This window comes from Crotalus tigris, unplaced genomic scaffold, assembly GCF_016545835.1.
Source record: "Crotalus tigris isolate CLP2741 ecotype Arizona unplaced genomic scaffold, ASM1654583v1 scf7180000017887.1893490, whole genome shotgun sequence".
NCBI lineage: Eukaryota > Metazoa > Chordata > Lepidosauria > Squamata > Viperidae > Crotalus > Crotalus tigris.
Window position 1 is genome coordinate 1,280,104 of NW_024096704.1, and position 26,099 is coordinate 1,306,202.

General features: G+C 37.5%; 1 protein-coding gene across 2 annotated transcripts in view; it reads left to right on the forward strand.

Moving 5' to 3' along the window:
• Window positions 1-1,893: 1,893 nt before the first annotated feature.
• The window catches only part of SGMS2 (sphingomyelin synthase 2), a 68,644-nt gene continuing 44,438 nt past the window's right edge, over window positions 1,894-26,099 (forward strand). The window contains exon 1 of one of the 2 annotated variants that reach the window (XM_039344014.1): window positions 1,894-2,386. The gene's annotated coding sequence lies outside the window, so the exon portion shown is untranslated. The remainder of the gene's footprint in view (window positions 2,387-26,099) is intronic. The other variant, XM_039344015.1, reaches the window with a different exon arrangement.

Below are 26,099 nucleotides of genomic sequence, written 5' to 3' on the forward strand. Positions count from 1 at the left end.
TGTGCTCACCTTTTGCAAACTTCTGACAAGCAAAGTCAATGGGGAAGCCAGATTCACTTAGTGATTGTGTTACTAACTTAACAATTGCAGTGACTCACTTAACTACTGTGGCAAGAAAGATCATAAAATGGGGAGAAATTCACTTAACAAATGTCCCACTTAGCAACAGAAATTTTGGTCTCAGTTGTCCTTGTAAGTCAAGGACTACCTTTATAAAGAACACCGTTTCTACAACCAGCAGCCTCAAACCAAAAATGTAGGTGACTGGTTCCGTTACTTCCAAATGAGCCGCAACTTCCTGCGAACTTGTTTGAATTATCCTGGTGACTAAGACGATCTTCTGCTCAAAGCTTGCCCTCTTTCTCCTGAGGAAGCCGAAAGGCAGCTCTGCTATTCACTATAAGTAAAGAAAGCTCTCCTCTACCTGACCCAGGTTACAGATGGAAGCCAGTTGAGGTAAATCTTCTGGGGTTGCTAAGCAACCATGAGGCACATGCCCTGACCCACTGCGAGCAGGCCCTTGGTAACTGGGCCTATCCATTGGACTCAATGGCTGGCACAGCAGGGCAAACCAGAGCCAGCTGCGACTCTAGGAAAGCCACAGTAAAAGGAGGCTGTGACCCACAGAGGGGTGGGTATTTCTAGTCCTTAAAACCCAAGGACTATATTTATTCTTCTCTTTCTGTTTCAGGCCCTAAACGTTTACCTATGTAGTTCTGTATTTTATAAATTGTGCAGAACGGCTGAGCCATTTTTAGAATGCCAGGGTTGTGCTTTAATTTTAAAGTGTGTATGTTAGTGGTAACATTTTTTATTACAAACATTGTTATTATTTAGCCAGTTTCTCTTCATTGCTCAAATGTAGTAAACACTGAGGAACATTGATCCATCTTATCTTTAAAAAAAAAAAAATAAATAAAGGGGACACCATTCTTATATCTTTGAAAACATGGGTTTTGGGGCCTGGTGATAAAATAACAGTGAGAGCTTAATTTATTATTAAGTATTTGTATGGCCAAGAATAGCCCTAACAATATATCTGTATGTCAATATCGCCTCTACTATATATGCTATTCTCATGTTTGATAAATAATTGAATAAATGAAGTCTTATTCAAGCTTACGGTACCTAAATTATCTTCTGCTATTCAGTGGGGTTTACTTTCAAGTAAGTATGCCTGGAAGTCTATCGTTAATTTGTTTCTAATACAGTAATTATTTTTTGGTTTCAAACAGCTTTGTCATGTGATGCACTTTTCTTTTGGATTCCATAATTAAAAATGTAGGCTAGAGGAAGGGCACGGTTCAAATTGTTCAATACTTCTCTGAAAGCAGGAGCTAAATGGCCATTAGGTACATCTTCTGAGCCCTACAGCTAAATTATTCCAGAGTTTTGATGTACAAACTTATTTGTAGCTAAGGAAGTTTGAAGGACAGGGAGAATACATGGGACTCAAGTGAACCCTGAAAAGGGATAGTGAAGAACAGAAAATCGGGAAATTTCTGAAAATAGAGCAGCAGCATTGCAAAGATGAAATTCTGTCCCTATTTCATGCTAAAAGGGTTTTGTCTCTTTAAGGTAGCTTGTGGAAGGGCAAAGAATTTTTTTAAACAGGCTTCCGCCACCCTTATCTCCTAACTCGGTTAATTAGAAAAAAATGAAGTTTTTCCACTCGACTTCATTTTAATACCTATGCCAAATTTTCCTTCCCCCCCCCTTCTGCTTGGAATGGGGCTTTCCCCCGCCCCTCTTTATAAATAAAAATGAATAAATATCCGTTCCTCTAGAGAGGTCTTTAACGGGTTTTTCAAGCCCAGCCTTCGAATAGCAGCAGCGACAGGGCTAGAGTGAGTCAGTGTTTGGAAATGGAGTGGGCGTGTGTTTGAATGCAAGAGAATGAATGATGTCAGGAAATGCTGTGGCAGACAGGGGAGGTGGGGACAAGCAACGAGAATGAAACTGACTGTAAACGGAACAGTGGCTTCAGAAACCGAAAGGGCTTGCTCGCCTACAGTCTCTGTCTTCCTCTCCACCTTCCAGGAGCCGTTCTTAGGCTGTGGAAAGCTCTCCAGCTGTTGCACTGCCGGCCTAACGGTCCATATGGCATTCCCGAGAGGCGGGGAGGAAAAGGTGTGTGACTGAGAAGTGACGGGGTGGATAAAAACTGGGAGCGGAAGACGGAGGGTGGGCAAACTTTCTTCTAGCTGTTTCTCCTTGCGGCTATTAGCCTGGAGATAGGAGTGTCCCTGTTTGTAGCCAGAAGGAGCGGCAAGTACTAAAGAGCCTGGAAGCTCTAAAGAATTAGTTCATGCTGGGTGTTAGAAGACTTTGAGTTCCTGCTCTGAGGCTATTGCCTTCGTTAAAAAAAAAGAAAGAAAAAAAAGAGGTAAGTTCAAGAACTTGATGTCTCAACCAGAGGTCTGAATAAGGAAAAACGATGCTTCAATTGCTCAATGGGTTTTCCCTTTAAAGAAAAAGTCGAAGTCCAATTCTTAGGTTATTGGCAGAGAGGAGATTTATAACAGATTTTTCTGCTGTAAAATATATAAGAGGGATTCACCTATTGAGGCTCTACTTTCAAAGAAGTTCTTTACAATTTAATGACTAAGTTAAAAGTTGTGGAGTGCTGTCAACTGCTGGTATGTTTTCATTAAGGAATTTTGAAAATAGTTATCTACAGCCAGAAACTGTAATAACTGTGTTTTGGTATTATTGGTGCAAAATATTATAAAAAGTTAAATATAGGTAGAATTTATTATGATGTCTTTCACTTCTAAGATATCTATGCATTCAATTTATTTTCAAGATCTTAGCTAATGAAGAATTTGTATATTTTAATGGTAAAAGGACAATAGGAAATCGCAATTTTGAGCATTGATTTTTAGTTTGTTAAAACATAAGCACTTATAGCAATGTTTACCATATTCCCATGGTTTTGAGCTTTTTAAATAATGGAGTTTTTGAACAGACATATTTGGAATTTATAATGTCCTAGAAAATGACCATGTGTCCTTAGAATAAAAACAAATGACTCTATATTTTTCATGTTAGAAAAAGTATAATTGAAAACAACTAGTTGTTAGAATTTTCTGTAGATTGGCTTGACTTGATAGACACCTGGCAAGCATAGACAATGTGTTTGATAAATGTTATTTGCCTGAAGTCAACTTTCCAAGTACATGTACTTAGTGGACTATAGTGTGCATCCAAGATAGGAGCCTGAAGATAATTCATTCTGTGAAAGTCAATAAATGGTACTTTGGAATGGCTGGAGAATTGCAGCCTGTGTGATAAAACCAGCTGTATGAGGAAGAACACTAAAAAAAAAACTAAATACATAAAAGCAATTAGGTTTCCTGTTACTTTGATGTGTGTACCTTGAAGTGTTATAAGACTACTCCCAGAAAATAGGATTTTTAAAAAAACAAAACAAATAGCTTGGAGAGTACACTCCTGATGTTTAACTTATGTTTACCTTTGGCTGTTACATTCTTTTGCTAACTTCATTTAAATATTTTAGAATATCTGATAATGCAAATTAAGCATGATTATTGCCTTACTCTGAACTTACTTTATGGAAGATACAGATGTTCCAGTCTACAAAGTTTCTATAGTAGTTATATGTTTGTAATAATTAACTGCAACATTGTTAATGCTTCTAGTCATTATTTTTGAATTTAATATTTTAATTGCATCATATAGAACAGACATGTCAAACTCGTGACGTCACATGATGTCGCACAACGTATCGGGAGAGTTTTGCTGTTGCCGGCAATGGGGTGGGCATAGTGTCATGAGTACGGGCCGGCAGTTTGACACCCTTGATATAAAATATGGCATTTGCTTTAATTGACATAATACATCAGTTTATGTATAGACCCTCTGAAATTAGCCATTTTGGTTTGTGCAAACATACAATAGATTCAGTAATACATTTAATGTTTGCCAAAGTTTAAATATCTTTAGATTTAATTCTACAATCCTGTAATTAACATAGAAGAGCACCCTTTTATGAGCAGAGGTGAAGATATCCAACCCAATATTTTCTAAAATATTTTTTAGTAGAAAATTAAAAACTCATCAGTTGCAGGGGTAGGATCCAATTATGTCCTTTTCATCAACAGAAATATTGAGAGATCAAAATACTTTTTCATGAAGTCCTCAAATCTGTGGAAGTTTGGGAAATCTTCTGGAACAGGCCAAGAGAAATTCAGATCGTTTCTCTTCTTAATACAATCTGGATTCTTATTCTTTTTAAGCCAAAAAGGAAGCACATTTGATTCATATTTCAAAACTCATGGCTCAATGTAAACAAGTCATCTGACGTATATGAAAGGGTAACATGAGAAGAAGCACATAAAGGTGTAACCACTGAAAGCAATCATAGTTACAAAAATGGATATGTTCCTGGATAAGTGGTTTGAATACAGCAGCCAAGTAGACACTCTAATGCTTTAGTTCTGCCAGCACCAACTGCTCAGAAAGAATGGAAGCATAGTTAGTGATGCCAACTTTATGTAGATTTTCCTTTTCCCCCTTAGAAATATATATTCAGTAAAGACAGAAAGTAGATGAATTACCTAGAGAATAACTGATTATTGCTAGCAGGAAAATGCTGATACATGAAATCAAATCAATTAAGGATTCATGTAATCATTTCTGGCATTATGGGATCACTTTCTGAAAACAAAAATTGATTCTAAATTTCACTGTAATTGTTAAATAGCTAGTTTTGTGTTCATTTTTTAACAATACTATTTGTTTCTCATGACAGTTTTAACAGTTTGCAATAGTGGTGAATTTTTAACAATTTTAAAACACATTTATTTTAGCAGTATAATGAAAGTATGTAGTATAAATAAGATTTTAGGGCTATCTTTTCTGCCAAGAATTCTGACATCTAAGTAGAAATAAGATGCAAAAGAGTCGCTCAGATGAGTGGATTTAGGCAAAAATTAAGTAACAGGACACTAAAAAATTTTCAGTCCAGGAATGTGTATTTAGTACCAGAACCAAGTGCAGAAATGTTTTTTCATGCAATTACTTCCTTTTATCCACCAAGCATTCATTTAGTTCCTTTTTTAGTGGTAATAGAATAAACCACTTATTCTTTTTTTTAAAAAAAAAAACGCTTGCTAATCTTTTATAAATCATCCAGTATTGTATTTGTAGGTTTGTAAGCCAGCACCTGATGTTCTGGATTATAATATATCAGAGATAAACTTCATAACAGTTTATTCATAAACAAGTTATTTCTTATAATATCCTCCTTTTCATTGATAAGAAATGATAGAACCATTGAAGGAACTTTTTAATAATATTTTATTGGGAGCAGAGGTACCTCCATCATGGAGAAGGGCTTTTATATCATTGATTCCGAAGGAGGATCAAGATTTGACTCAGCCCAAAAATTATAGGCCTATATCTCTTTTGAATACAGATTATAAATTTTTTTCAAAAATATTGGCAAATAGATTAATGCGAGTTTTGAAACAATTGTTTTATAGTGACCAATCTGGATTTATATCTGGAAGATATATGAAATATAATGTTAGACAAATTGTTAATCTAATTGAGTATTTAGACAAGAACAATCAAATCCCTGTGGCTTTGATTTTTTTAGATGCTGAAAAAGCCTTTGATAAATTAAATTAGCAATTTTTACTCAGAGTAGTAGAGGAAATAAATTTTGGGGATAAATTTTTATCTGCCCTTAAGGCAATATATCAACAGCAATCTGCACAAATTATAGTTAATGGGGGTTTAACAGAAGCATTTAAAATTGAAAAGGGTACAAGACAGGGATGTCCTTTATCCCCATTGTTATTTGTTTTAACAATGGAGATTTTACTTATTAAAATTCGGGAGTCACCTAGAATAAAGAGAATAAAAATAAATAAGAATGATTATAGGTTGAGAGCTTTTGCTGATGATTTGATTGTGACATCTCAACCGACAGACTCGGTTATGGATTTGGTAAAAATTTAATTCAGTATGGGAAGGTTTCTGGTTTTAAGGTAAATAATAATAAGACTAAAATATTATCGAAAAATATGTCTATGAAGGAAAAGGATGTTTTGATTAAACTAACAGGTTTTGAAATAGTGAGAAAGTATATATCACAGCTTCTAATGTTAAATTGTATAAAAATAATTATGAGATACTATGGGCAAAAGTGCAAAAGGATTTAAATGATTGGAAAAAACTACAATTATCTTTGTTGGGGAGAATTTCAGCAGTTAAAATGAATATACTTCCAAAGTTTCTTTTCTTGTTTCAAATGATACCTATTTTGAAGAAAGATGTTAATTTGGAGTAATGGCATAAAGGGATTAATAAGTTCATTTGGGCAGGAAAAAAGCCAAGAGTTAAATTCAAGATTATACAAGATATACGGGAAAGAGGAGGACTTAAAGCGCCTAATTTAAAATTGTATTATGCAGCGGCTTTAACCTTGATTAGTGATTGGCTCAACTTAACAAATAAAAATATTCTTTCTCTTGAGGGATGGGATTTATTATATGGATGGCACGCTTATTTAATTTATGATAAAAAAGTTGATCAGGTTTTTAAAACCCTTATTTTGAGAAGTGCCTTGTTGCGTGTCTGGAAAAAATATTATTATAGGTTAAATTATAAAATTCCAATTTGGGGGATTCCTGGATGTAATAGAGGGAGTATCCAGGGGAGTGAATTTGGATAAGATTTCTTATAAGGAATTACTTAGTTTGGTTGGGCAAGATTGGCAATTAAAGTCATTGATTGAGTTGAAGCAAGAAAATATTGTACACTCTTGGTTTCATTATAATCAATTGTTAGTGAGGTGGAGTTTAGATAAAAAGGTTGGTATCACCTTAGAGGATGTGAATTTGGTAAAACAGATTAAAGATCAAGGTCGAACTCGTATAAAAAGAATTTATAATGTTTTAATAGAATTGGATTCTGAAACAGAATTAGTTAAATTGATCAAATGGGCGCAAAATATTCAAGAGCCGATTTTATTGGATACATGGGAGACAATTTGGGTTAGAAATGTAAAATTTACTCAGGCGCAAAATTTAAAAGAAAATTTTTATAAAATGTTTTATAGATGTCATTTAGATCCCCAAAGGTTGTCTCGCATGTATCCGAATTTACAGTCCAAATGTTGGAGATGTGGAAATTTAGATGCAACTTATTTTCATATTTGGTGGACTTGTAAAGATATTAAAGCTTTTTGGATTAAGATTTGGTGGAATATTCAAAAGATTTTTAAGAGAAAGATAAAGTTTACTCCGCAATTGTTTTTGTTGGGTATTATTGTAGATTTTGATGTTAAAGAAATTAATTTGATGTTGAACCTTATAACAGCTGCAAGATTATTGGTGGGGCAATATTGGAAGAAAAACTTATTGCCTACTTTGGAAGAATGGATACTTTAAAGTGTCTAATTTAGCAGACATGGCGAAAATCTCTGCCTATTTGAAGGATCATTCACAAGAAAAATATATTATAGTTTGGAGAAGATGGATTGATTATATTCAGAAGAAATATGAGATTGAAAAGTATTATCTTGCTTTTGAGTAGATTCTAGATAATTATTATTAGTTTTAATTATTTTACTATTTTTGACTTAATTTGTTAATATTTGTTGGGGGAGTTAAAGTGTGTTATGGTTTTGATTGATAGTATAGTTGATTAATGTTAGTTAGATTATGTTTGTTTATTTTATTTTTTATCCTGTAATCAGTTCTGGGAAGTGGGGGAAGGGGTGGGGGGGTTTATATTGTAATAAATTTATAAAACTTTTAAATAAAAAAAATAAAAAAAGAATCACTCAGATGAGTGGATTTAGGCAAAAATTAAATGACAGGACACTAAAAAAATTTCAGTCCAGGAATGTGTATTTAGTACCAGAACCAAGTGCAGAAATGTTTTTTTCATGCAATTACTTCCTCTTATCCACCAAGCATTCATTTAGTTCTTTTTTTAGTGGGAATAGAATAAACCATTTATTCTTTTTTTTAAAAAAAAAAAACCTCTTGCTAATCTTTTGTAAATCATCCAGTATTGTATTTGTAGGTTGTAAGCCAGCATCTGATGTTCTGGATTTTAATATATCAGAGATAAACTTCATAACAGTTTATTCATAAACAAGTTATTTCCTATAATGTCCTCCTTTTCACTGATAAAATAATCTCAAAACAGGAAAACAACAAATTTACAAAAACAACTATTTTACAATTAGAATAATTGCCAAGTTGAGCTCAACTAGTAATTTACATTTGGACAGATCCACAATTTTTTTCTTGGCAACAATAAGGAAGTGGTTTGTTACTATCTTCTGAAATATTTTTTAGCTTGCCTGCCCTCTTATATCTTATACCTTATCTTATATTTTATATCCAAGAACTGCAGGTAGTCTCAATTTACCATCATTTGTTCAGAGGTCATTTGAAGTTATGGCAGTGCTAAAGGGAGTAATGACCAGTCCCCAAAGTTACGACTGTTATACCACCCTTGCAGTTACATGATCAAAATTCGGGCACTGGTACTTATGACTGCACGGGCACTTCAACTCCCTCCTACTGGCCTATCTGTCCCCTACCTATGCCCTTTTGGCTCCCTACACACTGTGGTCCTTGCTGCCCTGGATGATTTTCACTGTCGTCTTGCTCGCACTGCTGATGAGGTACCCCTGCCCTGGCCCTTTGTGAGGCAGCTACTGGCCACACGAGTCTTACGTTCCCAGGTTGCTTGCAGCAATTTCCTTATGGGGAAGATAGCCTCATGTGGCCAGCAGCTGCCTTACGAAGAGCCAGGGTAGGTATATCTTGTCAGCAGTGAGAGAAAGAAGGTGGTGAAGGATGACAGTAGTCTTGGTATACAGGACAATGAGGGCAGCTAAGAGATGAGGTCACATGATGTTATGCTTTATAACTGCATCACTTAACAATGGAAATTCTGGTCCCTATTTTGATTGCAAGTTGAGGACTACCTATAACAGTGATGGCAAACCTTTTAGAGACCGAGTGCCCAAACTGCAACCCAAAACCCACTTATGCATCGTCGGGTGCCGGGTGGGTGTGGCCCATTGGGTGGGTGTGGCCCATTGGGTGAGTGTGGCCCATTGGGTGGGCATGGCTGCAGTGGTAATGACAGACTGGGTGGGACTAAAAAGTTCAATCAATCAATTCCAACTTTGCAAAATCTTTTTTTTCCCCACAAGAAGTTGAAATTGACTGATTGATTGAACCTTTTTCTTTTTTTGCACATGGCAGCGGAGGCCTAAAGCGAAAAGGTTTTATAAAACCCAGCTGAAGGCCTAGGACTGGGGTGATGGCGTGCGTGCCCACAGAGAGGACTCTGAGTGCTGCCTCTGGCACCCGTGCCATAGGTTCGCCACCACTGACCTATAACCAGGTCCAGGCTGGCTAAGTTATTTGTGATTAGTCAAGTCATCTGCTGTAACTATTATTAAAATTACTTTAAATATAGTCACATCAAAACAGAGCTCATAAATGGGTGGTTTTGGTAGCGGCCTCATTCCCGTGAATAATCTTTCCACAGAGATACAGATTTTTCAATATTGTTAACATTTTTCAGTGAGCATTTCACTAATACCTTGTGCAGCACTGAATCTTGTTTTAGTTTTCTTTGATATACTGTTTTAATTATTATTAATTTAATTGTTAATAATTTATTAATAACTAATTATTATAATTTTATTAAAATAATAATAATAATATTGGAAGGGACCTACTCTGTTATTATTCTGTTATTATCTTACTGTTCTAGATAGTTTTCTGGTACATGAGCTTTCTAGACTTTTTTTCAAAATGACCGGTATAAATATTGCAAATAAAATAAATACTTGGTGAATTGGCATTGAAGACTCAACACCAAACATGCATACAGTTTGCACTAGTTGCATTTTCAAGACCTCTGTAAGTATGCTTCCCGTTATAATATCTTTTTTTAGGTTACTGGTGAACTGACTAGCTGACAGCTGGTGACTAATGAAGCTTAGGAAGGTACTGTTTGCCACTAAGCCATGAGACTATTCATAATGACGGCTGTGGCTGGGAGGACCTTTGCACAATTTTGTCTGTTGCACCAGTTGCGACCCTACCTGGACAGGGAGGCTCTCCTTACAGTCACTCATGCCCTTGTCACCTCACGTGTGGACTACTGCAACGCGCTCTACATGGGGCTACCCTTGAAAAGTATTCGGAGACTACAGTTGGTCCAGAATGCAGCTGCGCGAGTGATAGTGGGTGCTCCTTGGTACACCCACATTACACCTATCCTCCGTGAGCTGCACTGGTTGCCTATTAGTCTCCAGGTCCAATTCAAGGTGTTGGTTATTACCTTTAAAGCTCTATATGGCTCGGGGCCAGGCTATTTGCGAGACCGCCTACTACCTCATAGTTCCCTTCGTCCGGTTAGATCCCACAGGCTGGGCCTCCTTCAGGTCCCGTCGGCCAAGCAGTGACATTTGGCGGGGCCGCGGGGGAGGGCTTTCTCTGTGATGGCGCCCACGTCTTGGAACCAGCTCCCCCCAGAGATTAGGACCGCTCCCACCCTGTTGGTTTTCCGCAAGCTGCTTAAGACCTGGCTTTTCCGGCAGGCCTGGGGTTTATAAAATCTGACCCCTGGATGAATGTTATTGTATTGTTTGTTTTGTTAAGTTATGTTGTGTTTTTATTGTTAGCCGCCCGGAGTCCTGTGGGAGTGGGGCGGTCTATAAATTTTAATAAATATAAATATAAATATTCTAGAAGTACCTCTAGATCACGGTTTTTCAACCTTTTCACAGATTGTACCACTTTTAGGACATGACAATATTTGAGTACCATCAGTGCTTAGCAAGGTATCAAAAACTTGATGGCTAAAAAAAGGGGGGCGATTTTGGGTTTTACTGATTAGATTCATTTGTTGTTATAGAAATGGCTAGTTTATAATATTATGGAAAAGTAAAAAGCTGAGTTTCAATGTTAATGCTTCCTTCTACTGCAACAAAGGAAGTCTGTTCTTTTTCCTTCTCCCCCTCACTTCCCCCCTTTTTCCTCCCAACTGTGTCCTACTATTTGCTTTTGTATTTTTGTATTTTATTCTATAATCTAATAAAATGTTACAAACTATAGAAAAAAAGGAAAAAAAGTACCAGTTTTAATTTTTTCAGTGATTTTGCTGAATCACTTTAACCACTACCAGCTGGTTAGCCTTCTTCCCCCCCCCCTCTCTCTCTCTCTCTCTATCTATCTATCTATCTATCTATCTATCTATCTATCTATCTATATATATATATATATATATATATATATGTTTTCTGAGGTTTTCGCGGGTGTTTGTAGGTCTTTGGTTATTCGGGTTTTCTCCCACGTAAAATTGGAAGTGTCTTGGCGACGTTTCGACGAAGTCCCATTTGTCATCTTCAGGCTGGTGTCTTCAGCTTCGTGCTTTGAGGCTCCTCGAAGCACGAAGCTGAAGACACCAGCCTGAAGATGACGAATGGGACTTCGTCGAAACGTCGCCAAGACACTTCCAATTTTACGCAGGAAAAACCCGAACAACCAAAGATATAGATAGATAGATATTTATTATATATATATATATATATTATATATATATATATATATATATATATATATAATATATATATATATATATATATATATATATATATATATATATATAATAAAATAAATCAATCATGACGACCAGAAAAAATCCAAACTGGAAAAATTTAATAAATACTGAGCTTTCGTCAGAAACTTCCGACATCGTCAGGGTTAAAAGCTAGTCAACGGGAACAACCTATATAGAATTAACCAGCGTTTGCATCTGGCTCCTGGACCTTGTCATTGGTCCCAGCTGATTGGGCTGTATTCTGGACGTGTCCTTGCCATCAGTATCCAACTCTTTCCTGTTCCTCTTTCCTATACATATGATACCATTCACACCATCATCACCAATTCTTGGGCTGAGCTGGATCCTCCCCCCTCTTTTTCGGGTGATCACTGTCTCCATACTCCCCTCACCCTCTTTCACGTTGTTCTCCTCACTAGGGGTTCTCAAGTGCAGCTTACTCATTCCTCCCTTTCTCCTACTATGCGCTTCATTTGAGCTCCAATCAGCTCTTCCTGTTCCATTAGATTGTGAGTCAGGCGTTTCTCTCCGCTCCGTGTCTTCTATCTTCCTCTCCCTTTTTGCGTGAGCGGCACCTGTGTGCACACACCTGTGTGTGTCTATGTATATGTACACACACACACACACACACATACACACACACACACACACACACACATGCTTTCTTTAAATTTGTATATCAGTGACTGCATGACCTCTATGTGCCATTGCTAAATAAGTAAAATAATCTGATAATTTGGCGGGCTTTAATTCGCTGGATTGAAAGTATTCATGAGCTATATTATAGTTAAAAAAAATGTCCTTCATACTATATTCCCGAGTGTGTTCTTATGCTCTAGTTATGTAGTTGTTTAAGTATTATTATTTGACTGTAGGGATACTAATGTCTTAAAATCAAACTTTACTTTCTTTAAACTGATTTATGCTTTCAGCTACACTTGAGTTTCTTAATTGGCTTTAAGTAGTTTATTTTATTGATTTTATTTGGAGATTATTTATAGAAAAGCTTTCTGGTTTAAGTAGATATAGAATAAACACAGATATTTGTGAACACTATATAAATGTGGAATACATGACACCATTTTAATATGGACACAGTGCTGCTGTATGCTAAGCAGATGCTGGGAGAATGACTTGGAGGTTGACTCTTAACAGAGATGTTGCTGTCTTTAAGCTCTCAGCCTGTTAGGAGGATTATTGTACCATGGACGCTACTGTCCCAGATTATTTCAAAAGACATTAAGAATCACAGACAGTACTGTCCCAGCAGATGCTTTGCAATTTATTTAGGAACTGAAACAGGCATTGATAAGAAAGTTTCTGCAAGACAGATAAACTACTGTTTCCTCTGAGCTGCATCTGTTCAGAAAGCTATTTAACTATATTGTTCATTGCTGTTTAACTGCAAGCTGAGTCTTAGGCCGGAATCATTTTCAAGTTTACTGCACAATCCTATTGAACCTCTGAATATGTATAAAATCAGATGAAAAGCAATTCTATGTTTATTTTTGAGGAAGCCCCCTATTTTCAAATAAAGCACTTGATATTACAGTTTTGTAGCTCATTTTTTTCCGCATATGTCTGCTTTTTTAACAGACATTTTATCAGCTATAAACCTTTCTCTCTGAATATACAATGCAAATATTTTCTCTTGGAAAATAAGTCAAGAAAATATTTCATGAAAAGACATGGGGAGCTCTAGCCTTAAAAAGTATGAGTTAGGCATTCCAGTGGAGCACAGGTGATGCTGTAGATCAAGGGGTCCCAACGGTGGACTGGCACCAGTCTGCGGCATGCCAGAAACCGGTCCTCACAAACAAGCGAAGCCCCATCTGCAGGATGCAGGCAGCACATGAAACCATACCCCCTCCGGTCCGCAGAAAAGCCTCTCTCTACAGAACTGGTCCCTGGTGCCAAAAGGTTGGGGGCCACTGTTGTAGATGAATAGTGAAGTATAATCTTAAGAATTGGGATTATTTTTAGAATAAATTTAAAAATAACACAAATGTTTTATTCTTCCAGGCAAAAGTAAGTAATTATTGGACTCAAAGTTTAGTTTAGAATGATGATTGAGTTTAAACACGACACAAAGTGAAGATTTATATACGTGATTTGTTAAACTAGTCATGATACTAAGTCCTAATGAGTGAGTGCAGACATCATGCTGGACAACTTAAACTGTTTATAAATAACATGAAAATATTCTTTCTTTTTTTCCATATAAAGATTGTATGGCTATCTTGTATGATTTAAAGATGAAAAGTAAAATAATTGTCAGAATATTTGTTAATATCTGTTTGTTAATATCTGTTTTGTTAATTTGGGTGATTATGAAAGCTTCCTTCAGAGAAATTGCTTACCCAACTAATATATTTGGCCTTGAGACTTTAAAGAATATAGTAAAATATGAAGTAGTCTTTGTTTAGTGACACTCTTTCTGCAATTGTTCAAAGTTACAACAGCACGGAACGACAGCACTGGTCCTTGAAGTTCTGGCCATCGCAGCATCCCCATAGTCATATGACTGTGATTTGGGTGCTTGGAAACTGGTGTACAATTATGATGGTTGAAGTATCCCATGGTCACATAATCACTATTAACACCTAGCTTCCAACAAACAAAGCTGTTATGTGCTCCTGGCTACTTTCCTTCGTGACCAGAGGCAAGCTCGCCTGACCAATAACCAGCCAAGACACAGTGAAGGCCTTTTGTTTCGTTTATTGCAATAAGCGGGGAGAGAAGCTATCAAAGCTTGGTTCTCTCCAAAGTTTTAACCCAAAATATCTCCTTCTTTTATTCATCCCTATCACCGGCCGCTACAGCCCTCCTCTTTCCCCATTGGCTGAGGTAGTATGAGGTTACACTCTTTCTGTCCGCCTATACACATTTCCTGATAACATACTAAATCATATTCACTTATACAATAAGAATAAGAAAAATTAGACATGTAAATGGTTATTTTAAACTCAGTATATTTATGTCCCCATTTGAAACAATAAGTTCTTTTCCTGCTTTTCAATTCAATGTGCCTCTCTTCTTATCTTATTCAGCTTATTTTCCTATTCTCCATTCAACCTTCCTGGCTAGCCATTTCCTATATATTTTTATAGCTTCTCTTCTTCCTTTCTCAGACCCAACTATTTTTGCCTATATGGTTTATCTTACTTCCTTAATCTCTTCCTGACTCTCACCATCTGTATTTTTCTTATTCAATTAGTTTCCATTGTATTGTAGGTTTAACTGTCTCTGAAGATTTATCATATTGATGTATATTTATCAATCCCCCCTGTATTTCTGTATACTCTGATGAATCTTCATTTTTGGCTATATTAGATAACATCATATTGAATCTGTACATCTTCTCCAGAGATGTTTTTCGCTACTGACCCCAATGTTTTGGTGCAAAATGAAACACAGCAGGGTAAACATTGGAGACAAACACATAATACCTATCACAACTATAAACACAAGTCCTATAAATATTTGTTTTAACCACCCAAAATTGGGAAGCCAATTTGTTAACCAACTCCAATCTCCCCACATATTTTCATACTTTTGTTCAGGAGCTTTGGCCACATTCCTAATTCCTTTTGCAATATCCATTCTGCTTCATGATTATCATCTACCTTTAAATCCCACAAACAAATTTTTACCTTTATTTCCCAGGCTGTTCTGGTGTGTTGTCCTCAGTAATATTAGAAGTAGAATCCACCCTTCATGATTATTACACAGTATTTCACACCCACAAATTGATCCACAATTTCAATAATAACAACAGATACAGCAATCACAGTGACAATAACAAAAGATATACATTTACCACCTAATTCTTACAATGTACAATTCTACATTTTCAGTTTCTAATGGTATGACTTCTGACTTAGTTATTCATTTTATTTGTAACAAACAACTTTTATTTCTCTGATGAGTCACCACCAACATCTTTGTTCTTCGTCTGGGGTCACCTGAAATTCTAATAGAGATATTCAAAATAGGTAGGGGTTCTGGTCCACTACCCATTCAAGTCCTTTTAAACGTGGCTTTCAGTCCTTGTCCTGGAATAACCGTCCACCCTCTTTCAGGTCCAGTCACCACCTTTGCTCATGTGTAGTGAGTCCAACCCTTCTCAGCCCTCTGGACAGCAGATTTAATATAAGGAACTTCCCTTCTTTGGTTGTAGAAGTTCCTCCTTCCATTTACGATTCAGCACCTACTGTCCCGGCTGGATCTTATGGACTGGAAATTCCAAAGGAGTTGTTTGCGCCACCAAGCCTTCCTGTCAAAGAGAAGACAGAGACCCCAGTACTTGTTCTACATTTAGCTATTTGTCTCCCTCCTTTGGGAGCCTTAACCCTTTATTAACCCTTTTACATATCAAACATCCCTCTGTAGCCCTTTGGGCTATCCCATAAATTCCAAGGGTAGCATAGAATTTCAAATACATTTCTACCTATGCTTTAATTCCCCAATGATTCCCCTCGTATAGTTTTTGAATCACCATTCTTGCAGTACCTTGTGATAACCACAGAATCCCCTTAAGACCATTTTTGTTGTTTGGTAATTATAAATCTACTATATCCTCAACCCTTTTACTATCTATTTTCCTTTCCCCTTCAACTATAATATATTCTATTTTATCTCCTTTCATGCCAATTGGCCTTTATTTGCTAAACACCCTCAATCCTTTCTTCTGCCAAAAAGTTGCTTTCCCATTTCTTTATAATTCCCAGAATAAGTTCTTACAAAACTGGGAAGCTACATAAAAATGTATTTGCTTTCACAGCTTAAAAGTGGAGGAAAGAAAAGAAAGAAAAAATCATTTGTCCTGTATCAGATAGACTACACTTGTCCATGGAAGCTCTATCAAAAATTGTCACATTTTTCTTTCTCCTCCCCCTTTCATCCTGATTAGATAACATGTTACAAAAATATAACTCAATAAACTTATTGTAAATAACACATTCAGGATTTTAAGAGGTAAAGCACATAGGCTCACCAATTAGCATTGGGCCAACATTTCTGGAATGCCTTTTGTCTCAGGCAAATAACATTCAAATCACTCTTGTGGCAGCACATCAAAAAACACCAGGATAGCTAAAAAGACAAAAGATTGTCTCCCCCTTCCCCCACTCACTAAACCAGACAGAGTAAAAATTTATACAAAAGTTTTGCTTGAAACAGCCCTCAGGAGGAAAATTGCCATAACATTTACAAAAGTGGCTTGCCAATATTTCCCTCCTAGGGCTAAACAAAAATAAACCAGCCCCAAAACACTCAGCCAACCCTTATGGCTAAAGCAGGATTTGAACTCAAATCCAGCCTTGCAGCCTGTGGCTATAACCCTGAAACCAAATTGATTTTCTACAAAGATTTCCCTCCCCCTCCTTGGCTCCAAGGAAAAGGAAAACAAATTGTACACACACAGTATGCAGCAATTAATCATCTTTTCTGCAGTAGCAAGGAGTCCCAAAGACACATATTTATCAGATGTTAAATAAAACATCATAAGATTATTCCTTTGACAAGAATACCCTCAAATGCATTATTAAGGATAAATCCAAACTAAAATGCAAAGGAAAATCACTGAAGCATGCCACACATACAAAAACAGAATATCAGAGTTGGATAGGACATTAGAGGTCCTCTAGTCCAACCCCTTACTGAAACAGGAAACTCTATCCATTTCAGACCCTATCAATTTCTAACCTCCTCCCAAAAACCTCCAATAATTAAGCATCCACAGTTTCTGGAGAAAATTATCCCACTGATTAATTATTCTTACAGTCAGGAAATTTTACCCAATTTCTGTTCTTTAAAAACACACATACACACAAACAAACATGCAGACAGAAACTGCCTCCCCCCCTTTTTTTCTTCTTCTCCTTCTCCTTCTCCTTCTCCTTCTCCTTCTTTTTCTTCTTCTTCTTCTTTTTTTCTTTTTTTCTTTTTTTTTTTTTTACATCTCTTACTTCTCCAAGGCAGAAATTCTTGGGTTAAAAAAGTAACAAACTAAACATGTTTAAAAAGATTGCTCAAAAATTTCACCCCCCTTCAATAGCCCTTCCACCATGGGTTTTAAATCCATTCTTCCTTCCAATGTAATGTTATACTGTATCTGGTGAATTACTTCACCAGGGTTCTTTAAAGTCACCTTTAAAGGATCCATGTGTACCCCTCTTCTATTGCCCTCTTGGGCCCATATAAGAGGGTCCACTTTTCCTTGAGCTTCCTCACTCAAGGTCATAATATTTACAATTATCTCTCTTTCATTCCCCATAATAACAACCCCCAATTTACCAATTAAGTATCTCCAGGCCAAATTACAGCTCCCTTTAACCAATACAAAGTTCAGGTCCTTTTACTACTGTCTGGACCATAGCAGATTTAAATATTGTTGCTTCTACTACATGTCCCCAATTCTCTGATCCTTAATCTTCCCTTTCCCAATTTGCATTCCTGGAGGTAAAAGTTCAGGGTAAATTTGGTGGTCCAGAATCCACCAAGTACACCCTTTCCTCCTCCAGGGATCCAACCTTTAAGGTTTATCAGGGGTTCCTAAAAAGCTGAACCAGAAAACAGTTTTGTCCCCTGACACCCCTAATCCTCAAAATTCACCAAATGTGCTAGTTCTTCCCCCTCCTTCCTCTTAAGGTACCGTACTCATTTTCCCAGTGTCCTTCCTCCTTACAAAAGGCACATTTATTTATTTATTTAAGGACTGGGGAAAATTTTTCTCCTAGAGATTTATATCCCCTGGTGCCAACTGGCTGTCCTCACCCCCAGCCTGCCTTTCCTAATTACTCTTCCTCTTTGCTGGTCTGTTTGCAATAATTGAGCCATGATTTTTATCTTATCTTATGTTTATCTCTCTCCTCTTCTCACTTCGCATATACTTTCTGAGCCTCTTTTACCGCTAATAAATCTTCTATTGTTTTAGTTTTCCATGTGTCTAATTTCTGCATTTGTACCCTACCTTCCCATGCTTTCCATTGGTCCTAAAAAAATTTCTAACCTGTTTTCCTACTTCAATAGGATCTTCTATTAGTTTGGGCAATTCTTTCCTAGAATGCCTGATTTCAAAAGCTGTTAGGGGGGACAATTCCCCCCCCTCTTGGAGAGAGGTTTTCTCCTCTCTTGTCACCTTCCAAACTATAGGAACCTCATGAAATACATAGTTTTCTACTTAACTCTTTCACACAAAATAGCAGATCAGAGTTCTCGCCTTTCATCCTGGCCAGGCATAAAACTTCACACAGCTCCTTTCTTTCTCTCTCTCTCTTTCCCTCTCTTCCATCTGATTATTTCCATTCTTTTAACACTTTCCATTCTAATTACTAAGAAACTACCCTTCTTCACCCTTTCTTGCTTTTACACCAGACACAAAAAATTCCAAATGCTTCACCCCAGGCAAAACAATCATTCTTATTTTCAAGGAACTTTTTCAAAGCCAATGAGCTCCATTTCCCAAATTTCCTTTTGGAATAAAACCTTGTTATTTTGTATATTACTGTTAGAGGGTTTCTCCCTCCCCTCCCCCAGGTCTTTAGAAGTGAGTCAATACAATCCCCAAACACAGAGACCATTAAACATAATTTCCAGACCTTTGGAGGTGTATGTCCCTTTAAATTTCCACTTTTACTCTTTTAGGGCACTTGTAGCTTGTTCTCCAGGCAGTGGGGAAATGCAAGGAGCGTTTCTGATAGACCTTAACCACTGCCTATCCATGTCCCACTGCTCTAAGCCAAGCTGAGAAGCCCAATTTAATTTATTGGCTGGCCAAACATGTACTTAGGCCAAATATATACTGTAATGTATCATCCTTCCTTTGTTCAAATGCCTTGTTTAAAGCATTGACTTAAAACACTTCAACATTCTCCCTAAGGGATTCCCATCTCCCTAAGGGGATTCTTTCCAGAATGTAAATACCTTTCTTCTTTTTCCTTATTGGCCGGCACACTGGCCGGGGAGGCGTCCCTCCTCTTCAAACTCTTATTGCCCATTAACACCTCTCTGATATACAGATACCCCTCTGGTATTTTACCTGTCAGGCTGAGTTGAAGTCCTTCCTCAGGTCGGCCGACTTTCCCTTAGGTTTTCACTGGGTCCTGGCTTTCCATCTCGGGATCTCTAATTCCTCCTTGTTTGAGCAGGGGCAATCCGACCTTTAGGGCTGGGAAAAACTTACCCAGGTGCGCATTCCCCTTTCGAATATCCCCGGCTGCCAAAGATGGAACGGATGCAAATCCCAGAGGAGCCCCCAAGGCTGTTATGTGCTCCTGGCTACTTTCCTTCATGACCAGAGGCAAGCTCGCCTGACCAATAACCAGCCAAAACACAGTGAAGGCCTTTTGTTTCGTTTATTGCAATAAGCGGGGAGAGAAGCTATCAAAGCTTGGTTCTCTCCAAAGTTTTAACCCAAAATATTACCTTCTTTATACATCCCTATCACCGGCCGCTACAGCCCTCCTCTTTCCCCATTGGCTGAGGTAGTATGAGGTTACACTCTTTCCGTCCGCCTATACACGTTTCCTGATAACATACTAAATCATATTCACTTATACAATAAGAATAAGAAAAATTAGACATGTAAATGGTTATTTTAAACTCAGTATATTTATGTCCCCATTTGAAACAATAAGTTCTTTTCCTGCTTTTCAATTCAATGTGCCTCTCTTCTTATCTTATTCAGCTTATTTTCCTATTCTCCATTCAACCTTCCTGGCTAGCCATTTCCTATATATTTTTAGAGCTTCTCTTCTTCCTTTCTCAGACCCAACTATTTTTGCCTATATGGTTTATCTTACTTCCTTAATCTCTTCCTGACTCTCACCATCTGTATTTTTCTTATTCAATTAGTTTCCATTGTATTGTAGGTTTAACTGTCTCTGAAGATTTATCATATTGATGTATATTTATCAAAGCCAATGGGAACGCCGGCAAGAGTTCTCAAGTCACAGTCACATGATGTAGTGCTTAAGAATCACACATTATTCTCTTAAAAATTGTAACTGGAATTGCCACTCATAAATCAGTATGGGAGCATGAGTTTTTGCTTTATAACATTGTTTAGCAACAGACTTGCCATGCCCAATAACGATTGTTAAGTGAGGACTACATGTAAGGGGGGTGGCAGGCAGGCAGGCAGAGAGATTTAGACCCTTATTTCACTATGAGATCTGAAAGAATTGTGCTGATTGTATTTTATTGTAGAATTTATATTTAATAAGTGTTACTTGTTTATATGCAGATATACTGATAGAAATCACTCTTTTTATACTTAAAATGGTAAAAATCAATGGTTTAATTCATGATCCACTAAAATTCTTTTGATATGTGATTCATCAGGAATTCATAAATATGTTCTTGATTTCTCTCTATTGCATTTTTGCAAGTAGAAAGGTCTAAAGCCAGGAAATCTTAATCTGAATTCCTTTAGTGTTATATTTAAAACTAAATACCTGCTTTATTCCTTAAAAAGGCAGAGTTTTGGGTAATAAATAGTTGGAGATTTTTAAAAAGTCAGATGCTTAGGGCATAAAGCTGACAAAACTTTGGAGAGAGGCGACATTTATTATTAAATTTATTTACCATCAATTCTGCCCTGTGGTTACTCTGGGCAGCTTACAACATTGGAATGTTTAATTATAAAATATGTAAATATAATAATAGTAAAACAATAAAACAATGAAAATAATAAAAATGTATAGCAGTATGAATTAAAAGATGGGTGGGGTTGGCAGCAGGTTGTGCGGGGGGCAGGTGGGGTCAATCTACTAGCCATCTCCCATGTGATACTCCCCCATTGAATTCCCAGATCAAGCAGCAGAGCCAGGTCTTCAGCCAGATCTCTTTTTTGTTGAAAAGAGCAGCCATAAAGAAAAATTAGAGCAGTTTTACCATGTCATCTGTGATTTAATGTTTTAGTACAAAAAGAGATTGTTGTGGAATATTTTGAAGTGGATGGTTGCCAGTGTCTAACTGATTTGCATTTGCACTTATATATAGCACAACTGGATTACTTGTTGAATTGAACCCAGCATTTGGTTGCAAAACATAAATAGTAGTTGCCTATCTATGGCACAACTGCTATATGGAATACACTCGGACTTATGCTTGGACCCTTTTTCTGATTTCATTCCTGGAAACTTGTACAGTTTCTAAAAACTCTTTTTTATGCATCTTGTTGCATTTCAGATGCTGAAATAATGTTGGAGGCAAGCATAGTGAAGTGGTGCTATTGATGTTAGTATTTGGCTTCTGATTAATATTATCCCTTTTTCTAATACAGCGGTTCTCAACGTTTGTGTGACGGCGACCCCCGTCACACAAACGTTATGCGCATGCGCGGCGCGCATGGGGGCGGGGCCCCATGCGCGGCACGCATGCGCGGCACCGCACCCGGAGGGGAGAAAATGGCGGATCGCCGCCTTTGGCGACCCCCGAAAAATGGTCGATCGACCCCAAATGGGGTCGTGACCCATAGGTTGAGAACCGCTGTTCTAATAAGATTAGTCCCACTAATGCTACTGTCTATCTGAGTATGGACTCATAGTATGCCTACTATGCTAGGTATAGTGGATCAGTCAATCAATTGGAGGGGGGTAGTCCCACAAATAATTTGGCCCTGTGCCATGAATTGCTGTATAGCTGATAACCAGCATCTTGAAATGTATCAGGTAAGCTACTAAAAACTAGTGCATCTTGTGAAATAGTGGTGTTATATAACTACCTATTCCACTGTATCTTGGACCATTTGCAACTTCTGGATGGTCTACTAAGTTAGCTCCACATAAAACACTATAACAGTAATAAATAATGATAAGCAATTAAATTGCAGTTGTCTTTTTCTATAAGTCAAATATTAGTTAAAATATGTAATGTTGCTCATTCAGTCATCTACGTTACAACCAGATTATTGGAATATTATCTTTGAGGATATAAACATATATGCATTTATCTGGGAATAAATCCACTGAATCCCTTTCAATTTATTAAGGGCAGATTTCTAAAACTTAAGTGAACTACATACAATATAGTTGGTGTTATTGGAACTTCAGGCATGGAGGAAAGGGGATTGTTTTAGGGTACATTAATCATGAGAATCATCCCTTTACATGTACCCACACTTGTGAGTAGACATAAAACAGAAAAGAGGCAAATGCATATTTATTTATTTCGTGTTCATTTATACCTACTTTCCTCATAGATAGATTTTATTAAATTTGGTGATTGATCAGCATAAACAAAAAGGAAAAGAAAGAGTACAATAAAATCAAATGCATAAATACATGTGAGTAATATAACAAGCAGTATGAACTATTACAGCTAAAATTCTTGAATATAAAAAAATATTTTCCCTATAACAATGGCTCTATAACAGTGGTTCTCAACCCTCCTAATGCCGCGACCCTTTAATACAGTTCCTCATGTTGTGGTGACCCCCCAATCCTAAGGGCTCACCCGCCACACCTGGGGCTCAGCATGCCTCGCCTGTCCTCGCCTCACTTCCAAAGGTCGCTGGCCTGCCCAGCTCCAGCTGGCCGGGGAGGGGGGCAGGAAGGCCACTCCACCGGCTTTGCCCAGCCTGGTTGGAGAAGCACCCAGCCGGGGGGAGAGAGAGAGAGAGAGAGAGAGAAGGCTGACCAGCCAGCTGGTAGTGGTTAAAGTGATTCAGCAAAATCACTGAAAAAATTAAAACTGGTACTTTTTTTCCTTTTTTTCTATAGTTTGTAACATTTTAGATTATAGAATAAAATACAAAAATACAAAAGCAAATAGTAGGACACAGTTGGGAGGAAAAAGGGGGGGAAGTGAGGGGGAGAAGGAAAAAAGAACAGACTTCCTTTGTTGCAGTAGAAGGAAGCATTAACATTGAAACTCAGCTTTTTACTTTTCCATAATATTATAAACTAGCCATTTCTATAACAACAAATGAATCTAATCAGTAAAACCCAAAATCGCCCCCCTTTTGTTAGCCATCAAGTTTTTGACACCTTGCTAAGCACTGATGGTACTCAAATATTGTCATGTCCTAAAAGTGGTACAATCTGTGAAAAGGTTGAAAAGCTGTGATCTAGAGGTACTTCTAGAATATTTATATTTATATTTATTAAAATTTATAGACCGCCTCACTCCCACAGGACTCCGGGCGGCTAACAATAAAAACACAACATAACTTAACAAAACAAACAATACAATAACATTCATCCAGGGGTCAGATTTTATAAACTCCAGGCCTGCCGGAAAGGGCCGCGAAGCAGCGCAGCCTCCCTTAGGAGATGCTCAATGGAAACGAATCCAGCACTGCAATGGACCCCAGCTCGAAGCCGTGCGGAGACAGATAGAGGAGCGGTGTCTCGGTTCCTAAGACCATTGGAAATATGTGTTTTCCGATGGTCTTAGGTGACCCCTGTGAAAGGGTCGTTCGACCCCCCAAAAGGGTCGTGACCCACAGGTTGAGAACTGCTGCTCTATAAGATAGGTTGGGCTGAAAGGGACAGCTGGCCCAAAGTCACTTATTGCATTTATCAAGGGTAAGGTTGGACTAGAACCTGTGTTTCCATATTCCTAGTGCAGTACATATCATTATCTTATATTGAGCTATGTAAATTAATTACCATTTCCTGGAAGTAAAACCTCTTTGAAGAAGTGTATTAATAAGATTGTCAAACAGGGTTGGAGAATCATGAAAACAGTCTAGATAGCTGCAACTGCAAGATTTCAGTTATCTTGATTTTCTTTCATCCCCTGCAGTTGCCCTTGTTTTTAAATACAGTTGTCCATCTGTGGCCTAATTCCTGGCCTCTGTAGTCAGTGTTAGCAGGGCTGATAGGGAAAAAAATGTGAAAACCAAAATTGGTTGTGTTTACATGCTGTCTTAATCTATAAACCATGGGTTACAGACTATATTGGTTGGGTTCACAGAAGATGCGATACCAAACAAACCTCATTTATAGTGAAAGATATTGTGTGGGCCAATAAATAATCAAACTATAGGATGTAGATAGATGCAAAGAAATACAGTTATAAGAAAAATAACATTTTCAAATGTTTGTTCCTAAGGAAAATGAAAAATACTTTTGGAACTGTGTTGTTTTCTCTGAAGTAATATTTCAATAGCTATTAAACTTTGTAGAACATCATATTAGCTTCCCTAATCAAATATATGAGTTCTTGAAAGGCAACGTGTTTCCTAGGAACTGAAGAAAATAATTTGCAAGAGCCATAATAAATTACCTGGGTCACAACCATTTATTTGAAAATAAAAATAGAATCATTCTTTGGCACCTTAAAGAAAAACACATTCATTATGATGTAATTATTTTGTTGACTATTGTACACTTGTTTAGAAATTGCTATCTTTTAGTTAATGTAAGACCATTGAGTTCAATTTCCCAGATACAGGAGTTATATAATAATAACAATAATAATAAAAATCAGAAGGGACCTTAGAGATCTTCTAGTCCAGTGGTTCTCAACCTGTGGGTCGGGACCCCTTTTGGGGTCGAACGACCATTTCATGGGGGTCGTCAAACAACGCAGTCCACCATTTTTTCCCCCTTTTCCTTAGCTGTGCTACTCCCTTTTATTCTATTGGCTTTTGAAAGCCAATAGAATAGACTCTCTTGAATAGAGTCTAATTCTATTGGCTTCCAAAAGCCAATAGGAATTGTCCAGGCTGTCTCTGCCCTGCTGAGCCCGCCAAAAGTCCCATTCTGCAAACGGTGCTGCACCAGTTGAGTAGTCCTCGACTTACGACCAGTTGAGTAGTCCTCGACTTACAACTGGTTGGGGGTCGCGGCATTAAAAAGGTTGAGAACCACTGTTCTAGTCCAACCCCCTACTCAGGCAGGAAACCATATACCATTTCAGGCAAACGGTTGTCCAATCTCTTCTTAAAAAGAGAGTATTCACAACTTCTGGAGGCATTCTGGATTAATTCACATGTTCCTCATATCTTAATATCTTTTGGAGCATCTTCTCCATCAGTTTTATTGCAGGCTGATATTCCTTCAGGCATATTCCCTTGAGATTTATCTGCAATGGACAGTTGTCCTGTTGCAGAATGGACCAATAACCATTTTTAGAGAGCAACAATAGATGATATTGCCTTGTATTCATTGTATCAGTTATAAATGCAACCTTAGGCAGATTTTCCTGTTACCGTATATGCCGGCGTATTAGGCGACCCGGCGTATAAGACGACCCCCAAGTTCGACGCCGTGTCGCAAGACGATCGACGCCGAGTCGCATATAAGACGACTTTCTAGGCATGCGACTTTCTAGGCATGCGACTCGGCGTCGATCATCTTATACACCGGAAATAACGTCATTTCCGGCGTATAAGATGATCAACACCGAGTCGCATGCCTAGAACGTCATCTTATATGCCGGAAATAATAAATAAATAAATAAACGTTATGACTCGGCGTATAAGACGACCCCCGAGTTCGGAGGCTGTTTCATCG